The following is a 27,081-nucleotide window of genomic DNA, read 5'->3' as shown; positions in this document are numbered from 1 at the left end:
TTTGAGGTGAGAAAAAGAAAATAGAACCAGATCCAGTGAGGTGGGAATTATCATTTCATGCTTCTAAACACTGGCATCCCTTGTTGAATATCATTGTGAAGCTTATGGTGTTTGTGGATTTTATTTGAGACTTGTGGTCTTTATTTGAGCTCTTGGAATCAAGAGGCTGAATGAGATTCTCAGCTTTCTATTTATTTTTATTTTTTCAGACTAGCATTTCCAGCTCTCTTGATCCTGGAAGAAAACAACTTCACTTGAAAATATGAAGCCTCGAGGGTCCAAATAAGAAAACAGATGAAAAATACTCCAAATACTTTTGGGTTGGTGCGGGGACTGCTGGGCTCCAGGACAGTTTGGATGGGTGGTGGTGAAGGATCTCTGAAGCCCAGTCTTTAGAACATATGGTTTATTGTAAAGGATGAAGGGCCCTGCTTAGAGTTGCTAGCCGCAACTTGTGGCAGGCCCAGGGAGAGCGGGGGGGAGAGAGAGAGAGAGAGAGAGAGAGAGAGGGTCCCAGGTGAGCGTCCCAGGAGGAAGGTCCAAGAGAGCGTCCGGTCCCTCGGCCACACCTTATCAGGGGGCTTCAAGGTGGGCTGGGACAGGACTTGGGCCAATGGGGTTACAGATACCTGATACTTCAGGGGAGGGTTACAGGTGTGGGATGAACCATACATTGGGGGGTGATACAGAACATTCAATTTGACCTTTTAGATCATCAGAAAGGGGGATTGCTTCCAGCTTGGCTGTATTATTGTTTTCGAGATGCTCAGTGATTAAGGTTTGGTATTTCAAACCTTGTTTTCATCTCAATATCTGTATTCTCTGATTCTTTTGCCAGGCCATCATATTTATAGGGCTTTGCTATTTCATCTTCCTCAACAGGTTGGTTAAGTCTTATTATTTTGAAGCCTATATCATTCTGTTCTAGGGCCACACACAACATTTTTGAAGCTGAAAGCTGGCAACACTCATGCTTTTTATCCAAAGCATTTTAGAAAGTGGGTGAATATTGGTGGCTATAGTGAATGAGAATGTGTGGGGGTGATCTTCCAGGTGGTGTCTCGCAGCCTTGTGGGCTCCTTGTGCATGGCAGTGGGAAGTCCCTGCCTTGCAGAATTAATGAACTAGTCATGGCAGGCAAGGGTGTCTAGAGGGGTGTTTTTCCCCTCTTCTGTTTACAGTTATCTGTCTGTAAGGAGGCAGTCAGTGAACTGCCCGTGAAGCCGAGGAGAGAGGGAGGAATGTAAATCCAATTTACCACACTTGGTTATATAAGTGACCGTTGACAGAGTGCTGCTGTGGCTGAGGGAAGAGTGGGAAGGCACATAACGACGGGAAGGTGCCTCATCCTGTCCTGGGACAGGACACATGGATGGGCATTGTGCGGGGCAGAGCAAGGGTGAGAAGAGTTCCTGCACGCGGAGAAAAACAGGGGCTGCACAGCGTCAATCGCAGACTCTCCTCCTCGCCACAGTGGTTGCTGTTGTTGTTGTTTCTGCTTTTAAAACAATATGCAAGGAACCATCCAATATCCTAGGGCTTTTGTTTATCTAGATTTTTATGAGGAAAAAAAACCGAAAAGAGGAGAAAAAGAAACAAGAGGGGAAACACACGCATTCCTTCCAACCAGAAAGTCATGAGTTTTGATTCAGTCTAATTACACAAGTGATATTTTTATAACCTCTGTGAAGTCTCCTTACTTTCTTGGTGTGTCTCCATTGTTTATGTGAGAGTGGCCAGGTAGCCAAGGCAAAGTAATGTTGCGAGAAAAATTCCCTTGGTCTTGGAATATGCTGCACTCTCTTTTTTGGCTTCATAAACAAGCCTGTTTTCCTGGTTTCAGACATCTCTTAACTTCTTTTGTTGCCTCTTCCTCTAAACTAGGGTTACTCATGTTCTGCCCAGCTGTGGGCCATGTTGGCTGTTTCATAGCATCCCTTAAATATGCACAAAGCAGTAGATAATGGGGCCAGACCTCCAGTAAATTACACCACTCCTGTTTTGTGTCCCCTTCTGTTTGCAGCAATGAAACAAAGCCCATGTGGGCCCCTCTGCAGGTTGGCAAGGGCAGGCCCTGCCTAGGTGTGGCTTTCTCTACTGCAGTGGAGAAAGGACTCTTGGGAGTCCTGCTTGGACAACAAGCTGTCCATGAGCCATCAGTGTGTCCTTGTGGCCAAGAAGGCCAATGGTATCCTGGGGAGCATTAGGAAAAGCATTGACAGCAGGTCAGGAAGGTGATCCTGTCCCTCTGCTGAGCCCTGGTGAAGGCTCACCTGGCGTACTGAGCTCTGGGCTCCCCAGTACAAGAGAGAGATGGAGCTCCTGGAATGGGTCCAATGGAGGACTGTAAAGATGGTTAAGGGTCTGGAGCATCTCTCCTGTGAGTGAGGTCTGAGAGAGCTGGGCCAGATCACTCTTGAGAAGAGATGACTGAGTGGGGACTTCATCAATGTCTGTAAATATCTGAAGAGAGGGTGTTAAGAGAATGGAACCAGGCTCTTCTCAGTGGTGCCAAGCAATGGGCAGAAACTGATGCACTGGAAGATCCACCTGAATATGAGGAAGAACTTCTTTACTGTGCAAGTGACTGAGCACTGGAAGAGATTTCCCAGAGAGGTTGAGGAGTCCTCCTCCCTGGAGATACTCAAGAACCATCTGGACACAATCCTGTGGAATGTGCTCTGGGCTGATCCTGCTTGAGCAGGGAGGTAGGACCACAAGATCCCCTGTGGTCCCTCCAGCCTTACTCCTTCTGTGCTTCTGTGAATCCTTGTATGGGTGGGACCAGGCTGTTTGGGAGGCTGCAGGGTTAGATGGAAGGTGTGAGGTGGGTGAAAGCCAAATGCTGTGCTCTGCAGTGGCATGTCTTTCTGAGCAGCCAGAATGCAACCAAAAGGTAGGAGTCCAACTTCTGCTCTACCCACCCCAAGCATGCATTTCTTGCTCAGCTGAGCAAGCTTCAGTGCTTACTCTTGTAGTAACAAATAGCCCAGGTGACAGCTGCACACTGTTGCTTCCTTTGGAGATCTGCTTTGGTGTTTTTGGAGATTGAGGTTTTCTAAGACAGTTGTCTGTGCTCTGAATCAGAATTTAAAGATGCAGAACAAATCAGGCTCCAGCAGTGGCACAGCAGGGGCCCAGAGAAGGCACCATGTGGAGCAAGGAATTGAAGAAGCAGCAGCTTGGGCTCATGGATAGACATGATGGAAAAAGGTGGATTGAGCTGTCAAGTTGCCATGTATTCTGAGTGCTGGAAATAAGTTTTGTTTGCTTTGACTGGTCCTGTTTTTTTGGTGGTGTTCACCAGTACCATGAACAGTGCTGGCAATGGCTGTGAGTTGGCTCCAGCTCTTTGGCATTGTTTTTTACCTTCCTGTCGTGCAGGTGACTTTGGGATGTGAATGTTCAGGTGACTGGAGCTGCATTTAATCACCACAAGGCAGTGTTACTCTGTAGATGTACCGTGGATTTCAGAGGACCTGGTACAGAGGGTGATAGGAGCTGGAAGGAAGATGTTCATCATTGCAGGTAGCCAGCATTTATCCCACAGACTGGCTGCTGCTCGTGTGATAGTAGAGAAGTTGCAAGGCTTTTGAAAAAGGTTTCAAAAACTGGCCTTGATTTTGGTTGTTCATTTGCTTATTATAAAACCAGTAATAAGTTGCATATGCTAGTTGCCTCATGACTGTTGCTCTTGAGATACTGCCCCTTTCTTGTTAAAAAAGACCTTGCTCAGAGACCCATCACTGAAATCCATCCCTCAGTCATAGAGATCCATCCATTCCTCAAGTATTTGAGCACTGTGGTTACTTAGGTGATGTGCTTCTTGGACCATCCTGATGGTGTAACCATTGTGTTGCTGGGAGATTTGGAGAGTTCAAAGGTGAAAAGTGCAGTCTCTATGTATTTGTCTGCATGGTTGCTTTGCCAGCACTGCTGTGCACCAACACCACGGCAAGCCTCTCTGCCCCTTCCAGACCTTGTGAGAAATGAAGCTGAGGTCCCAGCTGGTGAGTGATTAGCTCTGGTCTCTCTTGCAAGGATACTGTCAGTTCCAGTCTACCACTCATGAACTCTTCCCACATTCATTGATATTTTTGTGATGGGCTGTCATCCATACATTTCATGTTTGGAACAAGCGGTACTAACTCTCCTCTTGGGTGGTGTTTTAGATGGCATGGAAATAAGTGCATGTTCTTCAAGTGTAATTTTGTAAGCAGTATGCCTGAGGAATGACTCAAAGCTTTTAGCAGAGACACGGGGAGCTCAGGAAAGAGACTTGGTGGTTGAATAGTTGAGCCCCACTCAAATGGTGGGCTCGGGAAAGAGACAAATAGGAGAGGAGAAAAGAGATTGGTAAAATGCCAAATATGACACTTGGGTTCTTGGGTCAGATGTGAGATTGAGGGTGTGTGTGAAGGAAGGCAAAAGCGCACTGTGGAATATGGCAGAAGGAGACTGCTCACCTGGGAGTGAGAGTGCTCACTGTGAAGAGTGCACAAATAGGAAGATTTGAAACAGGCCATGGTGGGAAGAAATGGAAAGATGGTGTGAGTCAGAGGCCATGACAGCCAAACTCTGCACCACTTTTAAGTAAAGGAAACTCTGCTGACATCTTACTGCTTCAGGCAAGGACCAGCAGAAACATCTGGGCTGGATCTTGAGCAGTGTAAATCTGCTTGGGGGCCACTGCCTTCAGTGGTGCCACACTGATCTATGCACATGAAAGTTTTGGGCCTCTGCTTGCCTTCCTGCCTTCAGTCTTGCCTGCTTTTTGGGTCCTGTGGAGCTCTCTGACTGAATTTGTGGGTGTCAACGCAGGGGGTTTCCTGATCAATGAGAATAACGCTGTCCTTCCGTCCTGCTTCATCTGCCTGGGATTTCCAACAGAAAGGCACTGACTAATTCCATCTGGCAGGCTGACCATGCTTCAAAGACTGCAAATCCCAAGACTTTTAACTTGCAAACAAAACCATGCATTAAAAAAAAAAAAGAAAAAAAGACAGCTCTCCCCAGGGATAGTCTCTGCAAAATCCAAAACAAGGTCTCAGCGCCTGCCCTGGTACTCTGGCTGACGCCAGTGTTTTTTCTGTCCCTTTTAAAACCAAGCTGGAGTGTTCCTGATTCCTCCATTTGACACCTCTGGCTCCCTTATTCCCTTGGTGAGTGGGCTGGGGGGGAGGAGGCTGGAAGGGAAAGGCCAGAGCAGAGGAGGAAAGAAATGCCTGGTATTGATCCACCAAGGCTGGCCAGACTGCAAGAAATTCTGGTTTGTGAAAAATGTTGTGGTTTAGAGCATTTGTTTTTGTTCCACAGTGGGATGAAATCAAGACTTTCTGGAAGGAGGGAGGAGTGGGGAGAGAAGAAAAATTACCTTTTTTTTTTTTTTTTTTTTTTGGTGGTTGTTGTTGAGGAGGAACAGCCTCCCTGCGGTACAGATGCCCACACTGTGTGGCTGGGGAGTCCTCTCCCGACAGCCTCTCGTTTGCAGCCTGTGCCCCTCTAGTAGGGTAGTGCAGGGATTGGGATTAAGCCCCTGCAGGAATGGGTAGAGATTTCCTTCTGCCTCCAGCTCATCGCATGCTCTGGATAGAACAGAATCAAGGGGTGACCTTCAGGACAGTGACCTCCTCTGTGACAGTCATGGTGGAGCTTGGCTATAAAACTCTGTGAGATCCCCTGCTTTGTGACAGGTCTACCCTTGCGGAGTTTTTATCCACTCAATTGGGCAAGTTTCCCAACTGGTGTGGGGAGCAATCTGCACAGTTTCTGGAGGATGAAGAAGGTCCCTGACTTCAGCAATGTGAAGTAGGGAGGCTCTGACTCAGAGTTCATACAAAGGGGAGTTTGGAGTAATTACCAAAAAACCCAACACCTTAAAGATTTTGCTCTTGCCTTTTAAAATGAGTGTGCTGGCTTTTCCTACAGCCCCTTTGTCTTGCATAATGACAATTCCTTTCAGGGAAATGTAGAAGGACATAAGAACAAGAGCAGATCTGGCAAGATGTCAAAAAGCAGGACATAGACATAGCATGTGGCTCTTTTGCTTCCAGACAACTCTAAGAGCATGGTGAAGGATTATCTGGGCTTACCTTTAGGTGAGGGACCAGTGCCTTTGAGCAAGGCAAGTGGTGATCTAGCCTTTTTGTGTCTCTCCCAAAGCCAGGGAGAAAATTGGCCAGCAGAGCTGGGAAGAGGATGGACAGTGTTGCCCTTGAGGGTACCATGAAAGTTATGATCTGGGGAGAACCTCTCGGTGGCCCTGTGAGGTGTTGGTCAGGTCCTAGATCTCAGCATGTGTGCCTGTGTGTGCCTCCCAGGCACAGCCTGTGAGAGCTTGCTGCACTGTCTGAAGAACAGCTGTGGCATTCCAGTGATTTCCACCCTATCCCCACACACCCATACCTTGTCACCAGTTGTTGAGACAGGAATGGAAGCTATCCCATACTTTCAGCTGGCAGCCCTTGGGAAATGCCCTGCCTGTCTTCTGGGAGGTAAAAGCCCTTTTCTGAATGTTAGTCAGCAAACTATGCAGGGGAAAAGGAGAGAGAAGAGAAAAAGAAGTGTCTGCTGTGAGTCAGAAAGAGGGTTCCTCCCAAGGCTATGGGATTACAGGGAGGGTGGGGTGAGGCTGCAAAACGTGGCTGCTATAAGCAGACCTACATTCCACCAAGCCACAAGCATGAGGTATTGGAGCTCACAGGCCCAGGAGCACAGTGGGATCTTCATTAGCTCTTTCCAAGACAGGAGGGCTTGCAATAAAACCTGAAGTGTCTGGTAATTTGATTGTCAAAGGCCACATCTTCCAAGACAAATGCTTTGGAACAGCTACAGAGTGTAGAGCCAAGGTTGCTAGGGGAAGGCTGCTAAAAGAACAGGTCTATTCCTCCAAAAGGGATTTCTTGGCAAAGGTTACATCCAAAGCTTTTTCACTAGTTGCAAGATTGTCACGTTGGCAGGTGTTCCTGTCTCCCTGGCATCTACTGCTTTCTCCCAGCACAGCTCTCTGGACTTTTACCCACACACCTGTTGTCTTGCTCTGTTATTGTGAAGCAGAAGTGTTTCAAACCTGCCATGAGCTAGCATCTAAGGATTTCCCGGGCTCTCCACCTTCCCCTGTAATGTTGTTGGATGTCCCTTCTTATAGAAGAGGCCTTCCTACTGAAGGAGACCAATAATGGTTCTAAGAAGAGCTAGAAGACTGGTAGCTGAGTGTTGGCTGCCAGAGCAGCTTGTAGGCAGCTGCTGTTGAAGGTCAGGGCTGTCCTGCCTTGGCAAGGCATGTGTAAAGCTGTCTGATAACATCCAGAATCAGCATGTTATGGACTTTCCATTTCCTACTGGTAACCAGGAATGGATACACAGTAAAGACATGGATAGGACTCACCACAGTGGCTAGGTATTTTCCTGGGATTATGCCTGATGCCATCTCAATGCACAGAAAGGCAGCAAAGAGGGTTCTTTCTTGCTCTTTGTCTCTTTTGAATTGATTCTAGGTGTAGGTTTCCCATAGCTTCTCCTGGCTAGTGCTTGTTTTGCCAGTGGGCCACAGTGCTGCCAAGGAAGGCCAAGTATCTGGCAAAGCCATTGCCAACAAAAAAGCTGAGGTTAAGGCTAGAACTCCTCTCCTGGTGAAGCTGAAGGCAGGGGTGGGCCTGCAGTGTTGCATTTTGTTACTCACTATACTGACCTAGCTCAGAAGGGAGTAAGGAGGAATGTTGTTTCCTTGGTCCTAAAAAAGATAGTAATCTTTTAGTTTCATATAAGAACCAAAATTCACTCTTTCCCCTGTGCTGAAATATGCAGATGTACTGTGCACCTCTGCAGGCTGTCTTGGAAGGAGTCACTGTGCTCTGTTTTAAATATTTGACAACCCCCTCATTAATTGTTGGAAAGACTGCCTGATAATTTGGTGGAGTCTGGAGCCTGTAGAATGTTACTGTGAGTGATATGTATCTGTATATCCTATAGCTCTGGAAGAACTGTTGAATACTCTGAAGCTCTTGGCTTTGGAAAATCGCTTTTCAGGCACATTTTTTCCTGTAACTGAATTCCAAGTTTTTTAGCAACTCTGCCTCCCCTTTCTCTTCCTCATCTCCCTCTCAAAAGGGACATTTAAAGGAAGATACAACCATCTTCACACCATCTTCTCTCTGAAGGGAAATGGAGGTGGCACTGAAGAAGAATTGTAAATCAAAGCAAGGGAGAGTTGTCTCCTTGTATCCTACCTGAGGTGCAAATGGGACTAATATCTCAGGAAATTATTCAACATTTATCATAAGACCCTGTACCAATTTACTTATGGTTTTACCCATCTCAAACTGTTCTCACTGTCATTTACAGTGCCATACATGTGACTCAGGATAGATTTTTTCTTGGGATGGTGTAATCTGAAATAGTTCACTCATTTCCAGGAACAAGATGAGGAGAAAATTCCATTATTTTTCCTTTTGTGTTTAAAGAAAGACAAAATGCAAGATTATTTTTTTCTTTTGTTACTTCACTGAGGCAGCTGATTTCTTCTTTCTGAATGAGTCTGAGATGTTATTGAGGAATCACCAGGAGGTAGAGCTCACCTCTTTTTTAGTGCTGGCTGCTTATTAGGCATTTGTTCCATGTAATTTGTCTGAATTAAGCTTTCTCCATCCTCTGTGGAGAAACATGAGGGTGTTCAATGAGCTAATCTGAAAATAGGTACCTAATAGTAGTGAAATGAATTGCATCCTGGGGGTTCATAACAGAGGTAGTTTAGAAAAATTGTTTGAAACAGACTCCTCATTTTTAGATAGATGAGTTCAACCCTCTGAGACTGAGGAAGAGCCTGCTGTTTTTCCTATGAAAAGCTGATTGTTTTCATCTGTGTTACATGTTTTGGAGAAGAGAAAACCAAAAATATATCTCGGTCTGCTCATGGTGGTGAGAGTCTGGTAAATGCTTTGATGAGTCCACTTGAATGGTGCATCACTGTGGCACTTACCCCAAAAGCAAGAGTGTGCATTTCATCCCTGAACCTTCCTAATGACTCTCATGGCACCATGATTCTAGGGAGGTGGTGAAAAAGCTGTCTGTCTTTCCTGCAGTCTTGGTGGCTTCAGTTCTGGTGGTGCCCAGGAGGCAGGGAGGAGGTGTGCAGTCAAACTTCAAATGCAGAAGGACTGCTGGGAGCTGAATGTGGAGGAGAAGGCAGCAAAGGGAGCAGCTGGACACAACAAGTGTGGCATGGGAAGACAAAGGGGGAAGTGAGGACCAGCAGGAGGCCTGGGACTTGAAATACTACTGAAAGTGAGAAGAGAAGAGGAGACTGGGAAAGATTGTACAGATGGAAAGTGAGATGGGAATTGCACATGTGAGAAGGGAAGGCAACTGATGCTGTTGATGGGGCAAGGAATTTCAGGATGTTAAGCAGAGGTTCAAAATTCAAGAAAGACCAAGTCCTAGAGGATGAGAAACTAAGTTGTGGAGGTAGCTGCACAGGATGGGGCAAAACAAAGGCTGTGGGAGACAGGTAGAAAAATTTGGACTTGGATGGGCACCAGGGAAGAATGATTGAGGGTGTCCTGTAGAAAACACTGGCTGTGTCACAACCACGTTCAGGGAAACCAGTTACTGCTATGTGAATAACCTGGATTTTGGCATTTATGGGACTTCTAGCTCTTGGGATATAATGTTCTCTGTGGATATAATACTGTATAGACTGAATATATATTTTCAAATGGATTTTTCTCTCTGCTCTATTTCTTGTGCTAACTTTTCCTTGTTGTTTTTCTCTACTGTTTTTTCTAGCCTATAATTAACAAACTTGGGGCCCAAGAAGGTTTATGCTGAACTCTCAAACATAAGCTGTTCAAATGGTTTGAAATATTGAGTGAAGCATGTTCATCTTTCACTAACTGGAGTAAAGGTATGTATGAAAATTATTTCCAGGAAAAATACCCTTGAAAGTCTCAGGAAGAGCCTGTCACCTCTTTACTAGGACACAGTCATTCCTTTCCAGCTGATAGCCCTGTGTTGGGTGTCAGCATTGTGCCTGGATCTTCATCTCAATGATTATCAAGCAAATGGTTAAAATCAAGAGGTTTTTAAGAGAAGACCTGTCCCTGATCATCCAGCTCAATGAGACCAAGTGCAGCCTATTACAAGATCCAAGGTACAGCTTGATTTTAAACATCTGCTGAAGTGCTTTTGTACTTTGAGTTGCTGGGAAAAAGTTACTGGTATTCCTGGGTGGCAATCTGTAATTCACACCCTTGCAAGGGATCAGCAGAAATGGGCAACATGCTTCTCCTGGCCTTAGAACCTACAACTTGATCTTGGTGCCTGTCTGGCTGCACGTTTTGAGCTCCAGCTGATATTGCGTGTGCTTCTTGGACAATCCTGCCTTTTTACGCACTTGCTGTTCCCTGACCCGCTGGCAGAGCCACTTGCCCCCATTATTCATCCTGACACACTTCCTAATGCACAGAGCCAGCCTGTAGCATCCAGCCTGCAAACTTCCCCAAGGCTGCAGAAGGGGGGAAAAGAAATAACCTGCAAGCATAAAGACATGCATGAAAACACGCTTTTCATGTGTTTTCACACACTACGTATGCATGCAGACATTTATGCCTCCTCATCTGCACACACATAAGCATTTTTTGGATGTATCCCACCAGATGAAAACCTGAGAGTGGAAAATGTGTCGATAAACATAAGGGAACTTTTTAGGGCCTTTGATTTGAAGCTGCATCTTGTAGTAGCTTTCCAGTGTTAGGATAAGATAGGGAAAGGAAAAAGAAAAGGGGAAGCAAGAGGCAAGGGTAAAAAGAACAAAGTAGAGGGAAAAGAGCAGGAGTGTAGAGAAAAAAGATGTGGGGGGAGAAAGGAAAAGGAAAAGTACAGGTAGCAGTGCTGCCAGAGTTTGTATACCTTAAAATCTGAAAGGTCTGAAAGTTCTTGACCTATATTCCCCGTTGCAGAAGTGTAGTACAATAACATACCATGGTTTGTTTAAAACATTGAAACTTGACTTCATTCTTATGTTTTGGAGAATGATTTTGCAATGGTGCTGAGGAGAGAAAGCAAAAAGATTTAGCTGTTCCCCTTTACAATCTCCCTCCCTCTGCCTTTTGGTGTGCTTGAAATCAAACCCACTTGCTTCTGAAATATTGTAGTGTTGCTGTTTTGATGGAGCTAGGCTTGAATTAAAACTTAAAAAGAAAATCAACCTCAAATCCACCGGGACAGGATGCTGGTATTTATAACAAAGTGAGTTTATAGACTGAATGGTTTGACATCTCATGTACAGTCTGGTGGAAGCACATGCTGCGGAGCGGTCCGCAAGGGGACAGCTATCACATGGTGCTCTGACTCATTCAGATGGATTTTGGTTTCTTTTTGCTGTTTTTTTTTTTTTTTACATTTCTTTCATTTAATTTGGAAAGGACAGAGTCAAGTGCTCCATTGCAGAGTCTGGTGCACTAGTGGAGTAAACAGTATTGTGGAAATGTTGGCAAACTCTCAAGTTGACTTGGCTTTGCTGGTCTCCAAAGAGTTATATTATTGGTTATTTATGAGTATGCAGATGACCTTTGGGCAGTGGGAAAAATGTTTATGAATCTAAAAGGCTTTGCAAACTCTAGCATAAAAGCGTTTTGTGTCCAAAAAAATGTGAACTGTGACTTCTTCATCATTCAGCCTTGTTTGTTCTCTTATATTAAAAGTCTTTGGTCATCTATTTGCGTTGTAGAATCAAACCATGTAGTGCAGGTGAGCAGTCACATGCCCTGAATAGAAAAAGTAAAAATCCAAGTGAAAAAGGCATGTGAGTAGTTCCAAGAGAGCAGCTGGGTTTGTTCAATGGGCTGGTGAAGGCTGGGTTATTCAAAGAACTCAAAGCGACTTAGGTGAAGCTGACCCATTATAGTTGTGGACTTCCTAACCTGCAGAGAGATAGTTTTGAAATTTGTAGATTTACTTGGGCAGAATTAGGATCTGTTTGTGAACAATCTGTAAGTGTAAGAAAAAGCCCAGCCAGTGACTGAATTTCCAATCAGTCCTGCTGATAATGAATAACTTCTACACTTCTGCTCTCTGAATCAAGCTTTGGGTTGCCCATTTTTTTTGCAAGTCATGTCAGGAAGTTGAAAATGGATGGGGAATGTCCACCTCATTCACTTCCTTTTGAAAGTCATCAAGGTTATTGTTTTCCACCTTTAATTTTGTCAGTTTTTTTACTTTTCTGTTGCTAATGCCACAGCATGATTTGAGTGCTGTTCCATGGTCAGGATTTGCAGCTAGAAACAGGGCTCTCAAGAACAAATTAGTGCATCCTACTTGCAAAAAGTCTGATGCCTTTCTACATGCTTTCTGAATATGCTGTCTTTGCCCATTGTATTGAAGCCCAAAGTATGCCACACTGGGATTTTTGTTTTGTGTTTTGCTCCCCACAATGAAAGCCAAGAAATGCTGGCTATTGAACTTCCTTGCACCTGGCTTCAGCTCTCAGAATAAATCAGAGCAACTTATTATAAATTACTCCTGGTTATTGGTGACTCCTGGAGAGTCAGGCACAGATTAAAGAGAAACAAAAAAAACAGTTCAGCCACAGCTTTTCTTTTCCATGGCTGAACTAAGTTTAGGTATCACAATGACTCTGTGCCTTGTTGGTTTCTGTTTTTTGGGAGGATCCTTGACCTATGGAGTAAGGCAGCATTACATGTCTGCTTTGTGCTGTCTAGGTCTTGTAACAACACTTGTCTCTAAATTTCTGAAAATGGACTGCAAAGTTTAGGCAGGGCCTAATCCTGTTTAAGGCACATAGGTGTCCTGTTTGTGGCCAGGTTTAACAATGTTATCCAGGGCAGAGTGGATTTTATGCTCATTGTACCAGTGTAAGGCTGGACAATTTGTGGAGCTCTCTGGTAGGACAGTAGTAGCAGTGACAGCAGAGTCCATCTTGATTTCTCCTGTTATCTGTGGTGCCATTGCAATGCTGAGAGGAAATTAGGTACACCCAAATACTAAGAGGATGTATGCAGTGTGCATAATCTTATAATGCATGATGTGTCTTGAAATAGCAGAAGGAGAGATACCCTTTGGGTGAGCATGTCAACTTCATTATTCTGATGTATGTCCATAAGCGTTCCTCTTCAAAACCTTGTCCCAGATGCCTTCCCCTCCTAGATAGCTGTGGCTGTATGATTAGGGCAACCTGTGACCTGCTGTCAGAAAGATGAAAAAAATTTATTGAGAAGGAAACTACCAACAAGGGTTGTCAATTCTGGGGCAATCTTCCTGTGTTTGATGTTTTTTCTTCTCCAAAGACTAAGTTCCTGGGGTCAAAGGATTTATATGAGATCTGTACATTTGAGTTCAGAAAAAAAAAGAAACCAAACCGCGCCTTTATACACGCAGAGTTAGGTGGCATAAATCTTAAAACCTCAGAAAAACAGATGGCAAAGAAAGGAAGGTCTGTCTTTCCGGGTTTTAAATAATAAAGGGCTTGTGATTATTTAAACCTGGCCTCTTGATGTTTTGAATGTGTCTTGTGACATTTGGATGGGTGGAACTGGCAATGCTGACCAGGCACCTATAAAATACCTAGATTGCTCCCTAGAACATGCCTTGCTATAGGCAGTATAATAAAACCCAGGGTATAACCCTCACCTATGTTTCAAAGCTAGATTAAAAACCTCTCATATGTTCAATCATGTTTTCCACGAGGGAGTCCTGCTGTAAAGCCATTCAAGCATTGGGATGGCTTGTTTTCCCTCTCTTTTAAGGAACCATCCAATGACTCCCAGCTCTGAGAACAAGAGCAAGGAAAATCAAACAGGGAGATGAAAGAGTGGGAAGAGCCACTGTTTCTGCCTGCTTGCAGCAGAGGATGGCTGGAGAGAGGAAATGCCCTTTGCAGCAGTCCTTGGGGCTTGTGCCTTGGGGCTTGTCTCACGGGAGGAGAGCTGGCTTGCTGGACAGAGGGCTTTGATCTGTTCCTGACCACTGAGATATGCTTCTTGATGAGGAGGGGGAGAGAAGCCAGAAAGGATTGGAGGGAAAGGAAAGATGTGTCAATTTCTCAGGGCTGCTCTGGCTCCCCACAGCCTCTGCAGTTGGGCTGACCAGACCTTCCTCCCTTAGCCTTCAGCTGGCCATGGCTGGGCTGTGCCTGCCGTGGGTCTGGGGTCCAGGGCAGGAGTGTAGATTAGAGCAAATTGTCTGATTCTTTATTTTATGCTGATTTTGGTGTTGCCTAGCACTGCCAATATGTTGCACACAAGCCTCTTCCCCTCCTAGCCATTGTCTCCACCTCCAGGTAATGGGCAGCTACTTCTTTGCTGGTGGCCTTTGAGGGACAAGGAGCTGCTGGCTGCCCTGAGTGAAAGGATAGAGGTTCTATGAGTCTGTGTGCTGTGCAGCTGGCACGTGCTCCTAGAGCATCTCGTCTGCATTGCTGAAGTAGCTCTAGCCCCACTGGTGACTGGAGAGAGCAGACTGCTCTGGGCTGGCAGCAGTGCTTGGGTGTGTGCACAGCTCACAGTCTTCTCTCCTGTCTGCTTGGGGTGGGAGTACTCATTGTCCTGCCAAGTTTTCCTGCTGCTTGCTGCTGTCTGTGCAGGTGTTCCTCACCAGGGAGGTCTCATGCCACTTGGTTATCTTGCTTCATGTTTGTGTCCCATAGCACTACAAATAATTTAGAGGATGTTCTCTACCTCACTGATTAGCTGTCATGCATTACAGTGTCATCGGGTCTGGATTCAGCACAATTCGTTCCTCTTTTCTCCCTGGCAGATGCTGCTGAATGGTTTTCAAATGTTAAACCCAGGGCTGTAAACTTGTAGCATGGTGGAAATGGCTGTTGTCAAGGCTTTTAGTCTATCTGACTCTGTCAAAGACTTTCTGCTGGTAGTTACTCAGGAGAGCCCTGGAGGAAACCATCCCTCACTTTCCTTTCAGCCCCTTTGTAATTCTTGGTATAATAAATGTTTTAAATAGCTGGTGTCTGAGAAGCATGACATTTTAAGTGCTTAGCTTAACTAAGCCTGCTTCATATGATGTCAAGGTCTTGCTGCATCATTTGTGGTGTTGTTCTAATACTGGGGTGACACTGCCAGGGTGTCACATAAATGCCACTGAGGTGGCATCTGCTTGATGCTGACTTGCATGGTCATTCAGGGAAAGGTAATTCAAATGCTAGTGTCTGAAATTAAAACACTGGCCTTCATGGGAAGCTTTCACAGACCAGGAGGTATCATGACCTCAGATTTACAAAGACAGCTATGCCTGCCCTCCCTGATCACCTTGCACACAGCACTAAAACCCAGGAGAAGAGAGGTTTCTTCTACAGCAGCTTGAAATCCCTATACAGCAGCTGAGGAAGCAATGTGTCTTGTTTATAGGTGAGAGAGGGATTTGGGTGCGCATGTGTCTGATGGCTGCTGGTGAGTGCATCTCTTGGACTGCTTGGCAGGGCCATCTTTGAGCAACATGCTTTTCAGGCACAATTCTGCTTTTTATTAGAGCAAACTGGCAGGGAAGGAAACAGGGATGGTATGTTACATGTTACTGGGGTAAGACAAGGGAACTGGTGGTGATTCTTTCTTTAATCGAAACCAGCTTCCAAGCAGACAGAAAAGACCCTGATAAAACTTCCTGTCCTGCAGAGGACCCTGTACAGCCCTCCTCTTGGATCCAACCCCTGGTTTTGTCACACTTGAGTTCTGGAGGCTGTTTTCTCCTCCATCCACCAGGTAGCTAGCCTCATTCTTCACCACAGGGACTAACACCAAGGAAAATTTTATCTAGCCCTACCTTTGCTATTTAAACTTCAGAGCTCAGGGTCTGTTGTTTTAGTATTTCTCAGGGCAGTTTTCTGCTTGTGAAGTTTTGGAGAATTGCAAGTCGGGTGTCTTCAGGCAAATGATTTGCAAGCTTTCTGCATGGATTCCCATTACCTTCCTCAGTGCTCATCCTCATGGCCAGAAGTGATCACGAAGTATGAGTCATTTAGACTGACACACTGAAGCACTGATCACAGAGGTGTGTGTGTGGATCAGGAAGTCTCCCCTCTGTTTCTATGTTTGTTCTGGGCATTTGATGGCTGGGCCTGACAGAAGGCTTTTTAAACCTCATTGTTTGGGATCCTGAGGGAAGGATGCTGTGCTGTTGTAAGGTAAAAGGGAGAAAGAGGTGTGGCTGGATAGGTTACTGCTGCAGAGATGTTGAGATAAATCTGGGGATGGTAGGCACCCCTCTGCTAAAAGCCAGCATGGTTGAGGTCTTTTTATAAGGCCCTCTTCTGTTAGGGCTGCATCTCCCTGCAACTGTATGTCCATTTCTTAAACTGATACCAAATCCTCTCCCTTTTCCATTCTTTTCATTTCCCAGGATTCTTTGTTTCCCCTCCCCTCTGACAGCTGTGTAGAGCTTAGCAACTGGTGTCTCTTCCCTGAGCTCAGGCAGGCAGTAGCCAGGGCAGGTAAGTGAGTCACTGAAAGAGGGACGGAGTTGTTCAGTCTGGGATGTTATTAGTGGAGGCAAGCAGAAAGGATGCTCAGGGCTGAGGAAGGGGAAATGTCTGTGTTAAGATGGAGCAGCTTAAAGGAATGGGTAGAACTGATTTTTCAAGTTTATTTTTTTCTCTCTAAGGAGGAAAGTAGAAACAAGGGCTGACCTGTTTGTCACCTGTCCACCACTCTCTAGGGTTGTTGGAGGGATTAGGACCTGGAAGGCCTAACTCTTTTTTTAGAAGGATAGAGGGAAAACAAGGATTTTTTTTTTTTTTCTCTGGAGGGAGCTGAAGACAAAATGCTCTCTAGGAAAGCTGTTAGTAGAGAGGGAAAAAGGAGAAAATTGTCTCTGGTAGGGACAGGGAGAGGTGAACTCCTATCCAGCTGTCATGGAACTATCTGTCTTGTTTTTCTTTGTTCATTCCAGTGGGAAATCAGGGTTAACAGCACAAAAGGGGACAGCCCATTTGATGGAGTGGAGACACTCATCCAAACCTGACAGCTGCCTAAAAGGCACTGTTCAGTAAAGATAGCTGGGTAGAGAATGCAAAATCAAGCAGGAAAGGGCTGGAGCTTGGGAGGGGAGAAGTGGAAAATGCTTGAGCTAATCCCAGCTTCACCACTGGCTGCCTGTGGGGTATTGGGTAAGTCACCTGTGTGCCTTTCTAGTCTGTTCTCCCTGACCTGTCCAGAGAACAAATCAGTCTCTCAGTTTTTTTGGGGTGACTGAGTATAGCATGAATGTAAGTTTTTAGAGATGCTTGACCAGAAATCTGAGAGAGAGGGCACAGAGTTAATGTGGATTTCAAAGCGAAGTTGGTGCCCTGAGATTCAAGGTCGCTAAAGGGCTAATTAGTTATAATTGACAAGGGGTTTGTGTTCATTGGGGTACAATTTCACCTACTTCTGCATCTGAGCTCTGTCTACACAAGCGTTCTGGCCCCTATCTTAAACTCAGGTTTGCTTTGTGCTAAAGCTGCAGCTGTGAGAGAGGAGCATGAGGACATGGGGAGGACATGAAATTGATGGAAGTTGTGTACCTCTGGAGGCAGGGGAGCATCCTGGGGGTGGAGTAAGTCCATGTGTGCTTTTTTTCCTTATGGTCTTTCCTCCATTTCTGTTGTTGACCACTATGGAAGATGGATATATAGCTAGAAGGACCTCTGTGCTGAGCCAGTGTGGCTGTCCCTTTGCTGTTACACACCAGTGCAATTGTAAAAGCCTCAAGTACCTTGGACCCTGCATGCCCCAAATCTCTAAAGTGAGTCTGCATCCATTGACCCTTCAAAAGGGTTCTGGCAGTCTTAGATGGAAGTGTAGATTTTCCTAATAAAACCTGAAATTAGCTGTGTGTTGTCTGCTTTTCCAGAGCCCTGCCAGCCCTACTGATGGGCTCAGGCACAACTCATGCCCCCCTAGCTGGGTTGCTGAGCTGAGCTGGCCACCTGTGTCCAGTTCAAAGATACTTTGGAGGCCCATGTCCCTTCCCCTGAGCTTGCAGAGTCCACGCTGACGTTCCAGAGGGTGCTGTGTGTGTGGGGCTCTCCAGTTGCACAGGGACCGAGCGTGGAAGAGGATAATTTTGGGAATGTAGTCCCATGACTGCAAAGGGTTTGCTGCCCCCCTATGGATTTGACTGGCGCGGCCTGGGCCAGGGCACCAGGGTGGAGGAGGTGGTGGCTGGTGAGCCAACTGCTCCGTCCTGCCATGTCCTTCCCGTTTAGGCTCTGTGCTCTGGTGCCGCTGACAGGTTGGGGCCTGGGCTCCCATTCAGCTGATTGCATAAATGTACAACAACAACAAGGTTTTCCCAAAGCAGCTCCATCTGTCCAGGGCACTTGTTCCTCAGGACTCCCTTGGTCATGCTGTGCTTTGCTGGAGTTTGTGCCAAACCCAATACCCGCAGTTTAAAAATAACATTTGGGTGTGACAGCTCCATTATTTACCCAGGATCCAACATTGTCTGGTAGGCAAAGCCAAACGGCTGGAAGTCTGGGGCAAGACATTATCTTCTCATCTACCACTGTGTTGTATATTACCTCCTGCTGCCTCAGTTTCCCTGCTGATGAATCAGGGATAATGAAAAACAGCTTATAATAACTTCTGCAAGGCTTAGGTACTTTAAAGATCTCAGTTAGGACTCTCCTGCAGAACCCATGAGCAATAGAATGCCAGGGCAGACCAAACAGCTGCACTTCTTTGTTGGTGACCAAACTCTGAAAGAAGCTATTGACACAGAAATATGTAGTAAAGGACATCCAGGAAGGCCTGTGAGAGTGGCATTGATATGTTGCTGGCTTGCCCTTCACCCCTGGCAAAAAATCATTGCACACTTTATTCCCTTTAATTTTCAACACTGCTGCCTCTGTCTGTGCTTTCACTTCAATGACAACTCAATGACAGGCACCTTTCTTCCTCTGTACATTAATTATGTCTTAACTGTACAAACAACTATAGCATAAATGGAGAGTCACCTTGTATAGTCAGTCACTTTGTTGTTTATTTATTTTAAGGAAGTCAGACCTTTTCTTTAGTGACAGAGAATCCTCATTCAAATAATCCTTCCCATCATGGAAAAACGTGGGTTAGGAGACATGAAGGTTGCGACAGCTTCACCTGGGACAGTACAAGCTTTAGGAGATATGAAAAAGGTGACACCAAAATGCTTTGACCTTTGACTGAAACTGGAAATAACACAATGTGATTGGCACTGTCCTGGCTTAAAAATAGCTGCCTCAAAAGCCTTCCTTTCTCCTCTGCAATCCCCTTAAGGAAATGGTTCAGTATCATGGGCATGGACTGTTTGATAGATCCTCAAGCCATGCCGCTGATACAAGATGGGGGATTCTGTATTTCTTTGCTTCTTTATGATGTACAGAGAAATGTCCTGTAAATTGGATTTTTCAGTTTCTGGGAAAGAGAATCTATTCACTCTCTGCTGGAGACAGAGTGAGCACAACAGGGGCTGAATGTCCAGATGATGTGCCTGGTACAGGTGTCAGGAATTCAAGCTTGCTGGAGGCCTTCTTGGAGCTCTCTCATGGGTACCAGGAGTATCCTCCCACTCTAACCTGAAAGCATAAAACTGCTGAATTTTAATAAATAGCAAGTTTTCTCTCAGCTGTCCATTAGACCCTGGAATGCCATGAATTTTTCTGAAGAAGGCTAGAATCTTTGGTGATGTGAACCCAACAGCGATTTTACTGATTCTTGCAGCTAAGCTAGTTTTCTGCCAGTTGGGAACCATCCTGAAGAGCTTAAAGTAGCCTGCCTACAATTCACTCCAATTCCCCCCCATCTTGTGATGACAGGTTTCCACTCATATTTCCATTCTGCAGATGACCAACAACTTTGGGGCCAGACAAAACTGGAGTTTCTAGGATAGCTCAGATCAGACCTTGACTTGGAGCCAAATCGTACAGATGTCTGGGGCTTAGGCTTGGGGCCCTCCATAAACAGATCTACCTATTCAATCTGGAAGAAGCAGCAATGTTTGAAGGGGTTTGCCACCTGATGGGCAAGCAGGAGGACAAAATAGTACCCTGATATGTCTATTAACTCTACAGTCATGGAGATGGGCAGGCCCCTGACATAGGACAAGAGATTCTTGTGGGTTTTGTTTGGTTTGGTTTGGTTTTTTTTTTTGTGTTTTTTTTTTTTTTAACCAAGTCAGGGAAGGGAAAAAAAAAAGGAAAGAGAGATTCCAGGGTGAGCAGGAAACAGCGAGTAGAATTAGCCAAGAATCTTCCAAACAAACGTGTGGCTTACACTTAGGAGAGCTTGGTTTTGTTTACTGTTTGTTTTGAATTTCCACTCTTTGCCCTCAGATCAAGCCCCAGGAGAATGGAGAGCCTGGAAGGAGGCCTCAGATGTCTACACAACTCTTACGTGCTGTGAAAAGTTAAGGCAGTGGGATGGATGATACCCAATGAAAGGCATGTGCAGCACTTCTGATTGCCTTTTGCTGTGGAATCCTTGTTTCCAGAGAATCTAATCCTCCTTGTGATGGCCAGGAAAGGTGGTTGTGAGGGGAAAGCTAATGCCTGTTAACCTTTTCAGTGCTGTGTTTCCCAGTGTTGTCACCTGTACCATGGGGGAACCTAAAGGCTGAGACCAGGTGGTCTGTATCCATCTGTACTTTGTATGAGAGGATTCATTCTCATCTATCACAGGCATGACAGAAACATAAAAACACAGAGGAAAGTGCAAGATCTCTCTTACTTGTTAAGCAGAATCCAGACTGGATGATTTCTTAGCAATGAATTGATAAACTTTTAACACACTAATTTTCCCACTGCAGCTGGCTGCATGTGTAAAAATAAGTATAAGCAAAATAAATACTTAAGTGCTTTACAAGGCTCAGTGAAGAATTCTGATGTCTTAGGCCATAACTCAACTCTGAGAAGACTTAGAAATAAGCAGCCTGAGAGGGTAAAATTTCTTATTGACTCCCATAACAGGATTTTTGCATCCCTTTTTGTTTACAGACTGCTTAATTTCTGGTCTTGATGACTGCTGAAACAAGGTTCCTCATGTTGATTGCTCCCTGGTTTGAAGCCATATGGTTGTTCCAGTATTCTCTGTCCTGTAAACATCTCTAAGAACATGGCACAACACTTTATCTGTGTCTTGTTAAGTAGAGAATGTGATTGTTTTTATGCATGGAATTGTCGAACCAATCTGGTGTCACTAGACTTCATCAAGGATAAGGCAGTTTCACCAGGATGCCATCTTTTTCTTTACAGCTCGCTCAGAGAATGCTAAGAAACTAAAAAAAAAAAAAAAAACAAAAAACAAAAAACAACTAAAAAAAAAAAACCCACTAAAAAAAACCTGTACACAAGCGCAGAAGTGCCAAAATGCAGGCGGAGTGCATGTTAGGGGATTATTTACAGTGGCTGAAGTTAAAATATCAGCTGGGATCCCAGCCCAAGCTTGGTCACAAACGGAACGTGTCAAAAAGTGCTCAGGAAATGAGCAGAGGCCCTGCTGAGCAGCGCCAGCTCTTCTGTGGCTGCTCCTTCCCCGCTGGAGATCCAGCAGAGAAAGAAAAGCCCTGAGAAGAGAATGAGAACAGCTGAAGGGAACAAGTGTCATTGCAGTGCAATGTCCTCTGGAGTGCACTGTTCAGCAAGTGCACTCCAGGCAGTGTTCCCCCAAGGAGCTGAGGGCCCTTGCAGCAGAGGCAGGGAGGAAATCTGTGGCAGACCTAATGTCTATCTCATAGTTATTGTGGGCAGCAAGAGGGTCAGAGTGCATTAGAACCTCAGGTGAGTATTGCAGCTGGTGTGAATTGGTGCTTCTCTACTGGTGGTGATACTTCCATGGTGGGACAGACTGGATGATGACTTGGTTTGTTGACTGCGCCCTGTAGAACAGCTCAGACCAGGTGGGACCACCTGAGGACAGACAGTGCAGATACAAAACTGAGACAGGTGTGTCACCTTGGTGGCAGTGTCTTTGGCACAGTGGATGGTGCATGTAGAAGTAGCTCTACAAAGGCACTGCATAGGGGCACACCAGTGATGTAGCTTACCAAACCCAAGCAGGAGACTGTTGCTTGTGTGAGAGCATGAAGCAAAGACTGTATGGGGGGGAAAAAGAGCTCACCTTGTAGGATTCCTGCCTGTTGTTAAATTGGCAGAGAAACACTCACTGGCTTGTTGGTCTTCTCGGGCTTCCCTTTTCTTTTCTCAGCTCTTCTTCTCTTCAGTGTGTGTCCTGAGACAGGCAACAGCAACACTGTGTTTATCTGCTGCTGCTGTTGCCTGAGCTTCTGGTGCCATCCTCCCCACAGATAAATCCCCTTTCCTTGAAAGAAAGGCAGAGAATGATACCAACCATGGACCAGCATGCGTTCCTCATGGTGGAAAGAATAGTGGGACCTCTTTCGTGATCACAGCACATCTGTGATTAGACCTTTCCCTCTCCAGGGTTAGGCAGGATTTGTGCAAAGTGCCCTTAGTGCACAGCTGCTTGAGTTTGCCTCCTCCTGGGTCTGGGAACATTTCTTCAGGGCTAGTAATGAACAAAGGTGGGACTGTCTCAATTTCCTGGTCTGCTCTGGTCACCCAACACATGTGCATCTTTAACTGACCTGGATAAGAAGCAGGCAGTGGTCGATTCATCATCATGGACTCAATGGTGACTGCCGATGCCTTTCAACCTACTCCTGTCCTGCAATAAAGCTGAATAGAGATTCCAAAGTCCCTGAACTTTACCATAGTCCCTCTGATCCGTCCAGGGGCTTTTCCTCTGTTATCTTCACCTGTAATTGGAGAGTACTCTGTGTGTAGGAGGAGTCAGAGATGCCTCCCCATCCACATGCATAATGCTTTCCAAGGAATACTAGAAGGAAGGCCATGGAGTGTGATGTTGTGTGATCCAGTGTGGAGCCCTGTGAGCTAAATGAAGCATTTCTTCTCCCCAGGGAGCACTCTCATGCTCTGAACAGCAGCAGCTCTGTGAGGATAACCCCAGCGTGGGCAGGGGGCTGACTCATCTCTCCAGAAGATTAACACTGTTTATTAATCACAGCTCCTTTGAAGTGAAAAAATGGAGAAAACCTCTTGTGGCCAACGTTGTGATCAGCCATCTAATTGTTCTACTGGTATGTTTGCTTAAGGGGCTTTCTTTGCTCTGTGTACACTAAGAAATGGTTTCTCATCCTACCGTTGTTTCACCCAGATGATAGTCATTAGCAGTGTACCAGACATACCCATTGTATAGGCCTTGTCCTGACCTTTTTTTTCCCCCCCCAAGTCCCTGGGTCCATCTTCAGTGTTGGCAGAAGAATGACAGCTCTTCCAAGTAAAGTCTTCTGTTCCCAAAACATGCAGGGAGTAAATTCATGGAACAACCAATTCCTTGTCCCTTCCAACTGACCCTCCAGTCATCTTTTTCACCATGGGAGATGGTGCCACAAGTGATGGAGAATGTCTCAACATCCTTTTCTTGGAGAAGACCCATCAAGCTGAGCTGGAAGTGCTTGCTGAATTGCAGAATCACAGCCTCTCCCACCAGCTCTGAGCATGCACGTTCCGGATAAGGCTAGTGTTAGAGCACAGGATTTCGGAGGGAGCTGGCACACCTAGCCCTAGCTCTGGGAATGTCTTCTCTTCAGTGCATGTGGGTTTGCAAAAGGGCTTAAACTTTGTTGATGCTCTGTGTCTCCTAGACTCTGCTCATCTTTGCTTGAAATACAAGATCAGGCTTAAGTCTTGGAACCTGGCAGAGGACATATGGATGAGCTTTAGTTTGATCTGCGGTACAAATAAGGAAAAAAAAACACTTTTTCTTTGTCTGCTTTGATATTTATGTATTGCTGAATATGGGAAATCAGGAGATGTGCATCTTGGCTAGCAAAATGTAAAAGAAAATGGGATTAGTGGAGGACAACTAGTTCTGGAAATTTTTGTCTAATCATGCATTCCAGACCAGGTTCATCTAGATGTTCCATTTCAGGTACAGATTCCATGAAAATACATTTCAGTAACATTTCAAGCCATTTCTTACTATAGCCAGCCAAAAAAAAAAAAAAAAAAAAAAAAAAAAAAAAAAAAAAAAGGAAGCTATGAAATGAGAAGTATCTTAAAGCCAGGGAAGACTTCTTCAGTCTCACTGACATTGCTGTTCCCTTCCATGCACCAGTGCACCTGCTGAGCTTTGCAAAAGCCCACATTTCCTTAACCCTGCTCCTGTGGAAGTCTATGCAAGTGTCAGTGTGTTTGGCACCAGATGCCAGAGCACCTCTGATGTTCCTCTACAACATTCCACTGTTGTGCACAATGCAATGTGGTTGAATTCAAGAAAGGTGTTTTCATGCCCTGGGCACTTGTATTGCAAGCATGGCAAGAGGCTCCTGCACTGTGTGGTGCTGCGAGGCTGTGGGCTGCAGCTAGAGGGGGTGAGCAGGCAGAAGATGGTTCCAGCTAAAATTTCATACTCAAAAGCTTTTCATCTTGCCCCTCTCTTTCCTCCCTCCCCTGATATCGGGTGGCACCTGTGTGCCTGCCTCCAGTGGACTTGTACACATGCAGGTTTATGTTTGTGTGTGTGAGTCTGGGCATGCCTGGTGTATCTCAAAATTATCATGACTTAGTCTGGTTTGTGGCCAGGCATAATGTGAGGTCTCAGCTGGTGGCTGAGGCTGAAGTGTGTAAGGTGTTGTGCACATGTTGTGAGTAAATGGCCCTTTCCTCAGAGATCCTGCAGTCCAAGTATATGGTTAGGAACGACAGATGGATTCCACAAACACACAGGCGCTGTGGGTGGGGGAGGAACACAAAATAACGCTGAGATATTAAGATGAATGATTAATGACTCAAGTTGGTAAGAAGGGGCCAAAACACATGCATTGAATATTTGCTGGTGATGCTTCACAGGAGCCTTGGCAGAGATGGACATTGGATATACAGTATTTTGGACTTGCTTATCATTCATGCTGCTAAATTTCTCAGTCCATGTTTGTGGCAGTTCAGCTGTAACATTATGTTGTAGCTATGCTGTAAGGATGGTGTATTCTGTATGGAAGGCAAACCCAGCACACTGAAACACTGGTCCTTAAAGGAATTTTGATCTTGTAGGATTTGGCCCAACGCCCACTGAAGTCAGTGAGCTCTCGACCCTTATGGGATTTGGGACAATCCTAGAATATTCAAGTGGGCTCCAAACTGGGCAAAACAATTGAGATATGTATTTAAAATAATAAGAAGAAATGCTTTGTATGAAATGCATTTAACATATTTCTCTTTGCATGTATGTATTTTTACTGTATGAAATCAGATTGGGTTTATATCTGCTGCATCTATCTTAACATGTGGTGTATGTTACACTGGACTGATCAGTTATGTGATTAAAGTACACTGTAAATACACAGTGCTTAGCACTAGCAAGGTTTTGAAGGGATTTTTAACCCCACTCTCTTTGGTTTTGTTGATGTTTGTTTCCTGAGTTGGCTCGGTTTGTCTCATGAAGTTCCTTCCATTATTTTTGTGGTAGTTGAGTGGCCAGCTTGTTCTAGAGATTGTCCCCAGTCGGACAGGTTGGATGTTGGTAGAAGAGGATGTGTCAGCTCCCCTGGGTGTGAATGAATGCAAAACGTTAATGTTGCTGGGCTGGCAGGTTCTGCCATCACAGTGTTCCCTCAGAAGTAAAGAAAGCAGGGAGGAAGGATGCAGAAGGTGCCAAGGAAAGATTTCCTGCTTTATCACACACAATTTGGTTGTGTGTCTGCTCTGTGTAAAGGCTTGTATAGATGGGTGGCCAGGTGGGATTTCAGATCGTTTGACTCCGCTCTGGAGAGGGTTGTGTATGCACAATTTTGGACTGCTCTCCTGAGTGAGCTCAAATTATTACAAAGTCATTTCCAGTAAGTCTTTACCTCTAAGGCCAGTGTTGCTCTGGGTGAATCATCTGTGGGAACTGAACCTGGAGCCTATGGATCTGAAAGGACAAGACTCCATTGTTAGAGCTGGAAGTAAAGACCTTTCCTATGGCAGTAGCAGCTGCCTCATTTGTGAACCCCTCTGACATTCAGAAGGATGAACGCTCCACCTGAGCAGCCTGAGTTATGCTGCAATAGAGTTCACAGGGACTGGATCCAGCCTGATGCCCACTGATGCTGCATCTGTGCTCACTGTTTGGATGGCCAGTTGTGTCCAAGGTGAAAGCTTTGTGTGTAAAATGGGTGCATGTCCTCACAAGGAGCTATCTGACTTGAACATTGTTCAGTGTGCTAGGTGTTTGTTGAATCTGTTATCACGGCTTATATTTTCACATATCTGGAGGTCAGTGGAGATGGATTTGTGTGCGCATGATATACCAAAGGGAAGTATTTACAGCTGTTGTCACACATGTGCAAAAAAGTCTTGTGCTCCTTTTCAAGCAGAGCTTTTCAGACAGCCAGACTCAGCATGAGGATTCAGAGAAAGATGCTGGCTCTGATGCCAAACTTGTGGTTTCCTTTAACTCATTTTGCAGGGCCTCTTTTTGCTGGCTAGAAAGCCTTCATTTGAAATGCAATTACCCAGATGTAGAGAAGAGGCAAAGCCCAGCCATATTAGAAAAGGGGAAATTTCCTCGCATTACCCCTTCACCAACAGTGGCACATTTTCAAAGCTTTTCAGATACAGGGGGAAAGCCTTGGGCTGGACACCTGTGTAAATGCATAGCTGCAGATATCCACTGACTTCAACAGAGCTTTGTTCTGAGTCCTCTGCCATAAGGAAGAGTAGGTAGGTATATGCTCAGGTGTAATCTCAGTGCAGTGCAAATTAGTAGTTTCATTAGAGTCAATTGAGAAAAATCAATGGAGAAGCTAACTTTTTGTGTGCATCTAATTGATGGTAAGAGTGTAGTGAACTTCCTCCTAAAAACTGCCCGCTTTTGTTAGCTCTTACATTCATTCTGATCTGCTATCCTTAAAAAAAAAAATCCTAAAAAAATCTATTTTTCGTGATGCATAGAGAGGCTGGTCTCTTTTGAGCATTTCTGGTTCTTTCTTTCACTTGTTCCATTCATTCAGTACTTCACTTGTGTTGTCTCTTCTTCATTGTTTTTCCCTGCTTCTCATGTACCTCTTCATTCTTTTACA

The 27,081-nt window shown here is 45.2% G+C and overlaps 1 long non-coding RNA gene across 1 annotated transcript in view; it reads left to right on the top strand.

The window, feature by feature from the left end:
- The window catches only part of LOC128808821 (uncharacterized), a 99,908-nt gene that overhangs the window by 27,819 nt on the left and 45,008 nt on the right, over nucleotides 1-27,081 (top strand). The window contains exons 5-6 of the long non-coding RNA XR_008437544.1: nucleotides 210-320; nucleotides 9,784-9,901. This is a non-coding gene — a long non-coding RNA (uncharacterized LOC128808821). The remainder of the gene's footprint in view (nucleotides 1-209; nucleotides 321-9,783; nucleotides 9,902-27,081) is intronic.

The sequence above is a fragment of the Vidua macroura genome, chromosome 6, assembly GCF_024509145.1.
Source record: "Vidua macroura isolate BioBank_ID:100142 chromosome 6, ASM2450914v1, whole genome shotgun sequence".
Classification (NCBI taxonomy): Eukaryota; Metazoa; Chordata; class Aves; order Passeriformes; family Viduidae; genus Vidua; species Vidua macroura.
The sequence above is the reverse complement of the archived record's forward strand: the minus strand, read 5'-3'. Positions and strand labels throughout refer to the sequence as shown.